The sequence below is a fragment of the Eschrichtius robustus genome, chromosome 6 (assembly GCF_028021215.1).
Source record: "Eschrichtius robustus isolate mEscRob2 chromosome 6, mEscRob2.pri, whole genome shotgun sequence".
NCBI lineage: Eukaryota > Metazoa > Chordata > Mammalia > Artiodactyla > Eschrichtiidae > Eschrichtius > Eschrichtius robustus.
The window spans coordinates 66,068,105-66,073,068 of NC_090829.1; the positions used below are offsets into that span (position 1 = coordinate 66,068,105).

The following is a 4,964-nucleotide window of genomic DNA, read 5'->3' on the forward strand; positions in this document are numbered from 1 at the left end:
GAAACCTGGGTTTCAGCCCTGGCTTAGCCAATATCCAGGCATGTAGGTTGCTGACCTTGGATGATCTAGTCTTTCCCTTCCCCTGGGTCTCAGTTTCTTCATTTGTAAAGCAAAGAGGTAAGGTGAACTGAAGGCTCCCTGCTAGCTCTGACGTTGCTCAAAAACTGTTGCTTAGGGCTTCCCTGGTGGCGCAGTGGTTGAGAGTCTGCCTGCCAATGCAGGGGACATGGGTTCGAGCCCTGGTCTGGGAAGATCCCACATGCCGCGGAGCAACTAGGCCTGTGAGCCACAGCTACTGAGCCTGCATGTCTGGAGCCTGTGCTCCACAAGAAGAGAGGCCACGACAGTGAGAAGCCCGCGCACCGCAATGAAGAGTGGCCCCTGCTCGCCACAACTAGAGAAAGCCCTCGCACAGAAACAAAGACCCAACACAGCCAAAAATAAATAAATAAATAAATAAATAAATAAATAAATAAATAAATAAATAGAAATAACAAGTAGTTAACATTGTATATATATTAAAAAAAACCAACAAAAAAAACTGCTGCTTAGCCTTTTTTTTTTTCCTCATTAAACTTTTTTAGGGTCTCAAATTCTGTGACAGGTTTTTGGTCAAGTTGTTTCCATTAAAAAGTACTGATTTTAAAAACTAATACCTTAAAACTGCCACACACAAAACAAATGGTCCACAAAACATTCTCCTTTCCTTCTGAAGGTTTTACCATGCATTGTTATCATTAACCAGTCTTTTGCTATTAAACTTAAATGGCCAATTGAGACAAACTGTCCTGAGACCGTTCTTCCACCACTGATTAAGACTGGGGTGGCAGGTATTGGGGATAATAGTCATTTAGCCTCTGAGCTTTCTGGGCAGACTTGGTGACCTTGCCAGCTCCAGCTGCCTTCTTGTCCACTGCTTTGATGACACCCACGGCAACCGTCTGTCTCATGTCACGAACAGCAAAATGGCCCAGAGGAGGATAGTCAGAGAAGCTCTCAACACACATGGGTTTGCCAGGAACCATATCAACGATGGCAGCATTACCAGATTTCAAGAATTTGGGGCCAGCTTCCAGCTTTTTCCCAGAACGATGATCAATCTTCTCCTTCAGCTCAGCAAACTTGCAAGCAATGTGAGCTGTGTGACAATCCAGCACAGGTGCATATCCAGCACTGATTTGGCCTGGATGGTTCAAGATAATCACCTGAGCTGTGAAGCCACCTGCTTCCATCGGTGGGTCATTTTTGCTGTCACCAGCCACATTGCCACAGTGAACATCTTTGACAGACACATTCTTGACATTGAAGCCCACATTGTCCCCAGGAAGGGCTTCACTCAAAGCTTCATGGTGCATTTCAACAGACTTCACTTCAGTTGTCACATTGACTGGGGCAAAGGTGACCACCATGCCAGGTTTGAGAACACCAGTCTCCACTCAACCCACAGGGACAGTGCCAATACCACCAATTTTGTAGATGTCCTGGAGGGGCAAACGCTAGGGCTTGTCAGTTGGGCGAGTTGGTGGCAGGATGCAATCCAGAGCTTCAAGCAGTGCGGTTCCACTGGCATTGCCATCTTTTCAGGTGACTTTCCATCCCTTGAACCACGGCATGTTAGCACTTGGCTCCAGCATGTTGTCACCATTGCAGCCAGAAATTGGCACAAATGCTACTGTGTCGGGGTTGTAGCCAATTTTCTTAATGGAGGCACTGACTTCCTTAACAATTTCCTCGTATCTCTTCTAGCTGTAGGGTGGCTCAGTGGAATCCATTTCGTTAACTCCAACAGTTAGTTGTTTCACACCCAGAGTGTAGACCAGAAGGGCATGATCACGGGTCTGCCCATTCTTGGAAATACCAGCTTAAAATTCACCCACACCAGCAGCAGCAATCAAGACAGCACAGTCAGCCTGGGATGTACCTGTAATCATGTTTTTGATGAAGTCTCTGTGTCCTGGGGCATCAATGATGGTCACATAGTACCTGCTGGTCTCGAATTTCCATAGGGAGATATCAATGGTGATACCACGCTCATGTTCATCTTTCAGTTTGTCCAAGACCCAGGCATACTTGAAGGAGCCCTTTCCCATCTCGGCAGCCTCCTTCTCGAACTTTTCAATGGTTCTCTTGTCGATCCCACCACATTGGTAGATCAGATGGCCAGTAGTGGTAGACTTCCCCGAATCTACATGTCCAATGACAATGATGTTGATGTGAGTCTTCTCCTTTCCCATTTTTGCTTAGGTTTAGTGGTGGTTTTCATGACACCTGTGTCCTGGCGGCAAACCCGTTGCAAAAAAGCTGCTAAGCCTCGGGCATTTGGGATAGTGCCCTGACCCTGACCCCTCTAATAGGCCATCTAGCTGTTACACCAAGATTTCAGTCTGCCTAGGTCAGCTTGGGGTTGGACCTTCTTATCTGAATGTCCATAGCATCTTCCTTTCCTTTCCTTTCTGGAGCAAATTGATTTATACATCTTACTCTGACTCAACCTCGCTCTAAAGGTATTCACATTTTGAAAGGCAGTTATCTTGAGAGGTGTCCCCTTATACAAGGACTTGGGTGGTAGCGTTGGAATTTCAGTCTGTGTCGTATCCCTTCACTTCTAAGCCCAATAATTCTTCACTCCCATCTTAATAGGCTTACAGTATTATTTTGAGGACATAAGAAGATATTCCCTATTTTCAAGATTTATTCACTCAGCAAATGTTTATTGAGTACATATTATGTGCCAGGCATTGTTCTAGGCACTAGAGATATAGTGGAGAGTAAAGTGACTAAATCACTGACCTTATGGATAGTAGAAAAACTAGACAGCAAACAATATAAGTAAGCTGTGTGGTATACTAGATAGTGTTAAGTACTAAGGAGAAGAATAAAGTAGGCAAGGGGGACAGGAAGGGCAGGGGATGGAGTTACAATTTTAGATTAGGTAGCTAGGGAAGGTCTCACTAAGAAGGTGACATTTGAAAAAAGATGAAGGAACTGAGTAAGGCAAAGGGCATGTGCAAAAGCCCTGAGGTGGGAGCAGCCTGGAATGTTGAACCATGAGGAGGCCAATGCAGCTGGAATGCAGTTCAGGCTTAGTAGTCATTACTAAGTGGGAATGGGGGTCAGAGCATATAAGCCATAGGTCATTATGAGGACGTTGGTTGTTGCTTTAAATGAGACAAGAAGCCATTGGAGGGTTTGAGCAGTGGGGTGATGTAATCCAATTTAGTGTCACTGTGTTTAGAATGTCCATAGAGGGACAAGAATGAAAGAGGAAAGATTAGCTAGGAGGCTCCTGCAGCAATTCAGCAAAGAGAGGATAGTGCCTGTTCCTGGGTCGGGACCTGTACCAGGGTGGTAGCAACTGGGATTGAATCTGGCTGTATTTTAAAGTAGAGCTGAGGGGGTTTGTTGATGACTCAGATGTGTGGTGTGTGAGAAAGAGGAATCAAACACGCCCCAAGATTTTTGGTCAGGTCAACTGGAAGAGTGGAGTTACCGCTTTCTGAGATGGGGTTGGCTGTGTAAGGAACAGAAGTGGGGGCCATAACAGGAGCTTGACTGTGGACACGTGAAGTCTGAGATGCTTTTTGGGCATCCTGTTAGACACTGAACATGAGAAATGCCAAGGCAGTTGAATATTCATACCTGTGGTTCAGAGGAGAGGACCAAGCTGGAGATGCAAGTGAAGTCATTAGCATTTCAATGATGTTAAATGTCATGAGATTAGATGAGATTACTCAGGGTGTGAGGGTAGAGAGTACAGACAGGAGGCCCGAAGACTGAGCCCTGGGGCTGGCCATGTATAGAGGTTGGAAAGAAGGAGAAACTCGAGGGGGACTGTGGAAACTGAGCAGAGAGCATGATCCACTTGAGCATTCAGAACCATTAGGCAGCAGAGCTGGGGCTGGAGCCCACGTCTTCAGGGTCAGGGTTCAGAATTCTTTCCACGCATCCAAAGCACCTTCTCTCTCATGGCACCAACTTACTCCTTGAATTGGAATCCTGTCAATGTCCCCTGCGTCCCCTGTTGTTTCATCAGGTCTGAGCAGGATGTGGATTTGTATCTTGTTTGTTTTGTTTTGTTTTGTATGTTTAAAGTATTTCGTAATGATGAAATACACTGAAATAAAAAGACTTAATGGGAGGCCTAGACCGCCAATATGGATTTGGGCCTTGGACAGGCAAACTCAGAGCAAAGGGAGCTGTTGTTGGAATTGTTTAAGGGAAGGATTCTGTGGTCTGGGATCCTGTTGGCAAGTCTGGGCCACATGGGAGCGTTTAGTGGACGTGGATTAAATAAGCTGGATAGTCCCAGGAGATGGGCAAGATGGAATAATGTCACAGGATAAACAGCTGAATGGGAGGTGAGAGTCCTCACTTTTAAAATAGGTCAGCATCATCTAAGACCTTGGGCCTGGACTGCATCTACGCTGTACCCTTTGGATCCCCGGGGCTTGCTCTGTTTGGTGCTGGCCTGTTGGCATGTTACTTTGCAGAGACTTCCCCTGGGACTGGAGGATGTTGGAGGGTAAGATCTGTTCCCACCCACACTAATCTGTTCATCATCCTGCACTTGCCCTGGGCAACACCCAGGCTCGACACATCTTCCCCTGTCTTAACACTGTCTTGTCCTAACACCCCACTTCTCAGAGAGGCCTCCCTAGGAGACTTTGCCTAAATATTAGCAGGGTCCCAGCTCCTTTTCCTGTGATCAGCAGCTCACTGCTGGGAATTGAGCCTGTGTTTTTGCATACAAAAGACATTTTCCTTATCTTCTTGAAAAAAGGCCAACACATACCAGACGCAGGAGGTGGTCACAAAGGCCCTGTTTGTCTCTTTCCCTCAAGTTCAGAGAATGCCCTGGCTTCCTTTCTGGAGAGAGCACCGGTGCCAGAAAGTCCAGGGACCTGAAAACAGTTACTGCCTTCAGGTTTTGGTCCCTGCCCTTTTCCCCCTCTACTCTCTACTAA

General features: G+C 46.4%; 1 pseudogene; it reads right to left on the minus strand.

Moving 5' to 3' along the window:
- Positions 1 to 588: 588 nt before the first annotated feature.
- Positions 589 to 2,239, minus strand: LOC137765670 (elongation factor 1-alpha 1 pseudogene; annotated as a pseudogene).
- Between the last annotated feature and the right edge of the window lie 2,725 nt (positions 2,240 to 4,964).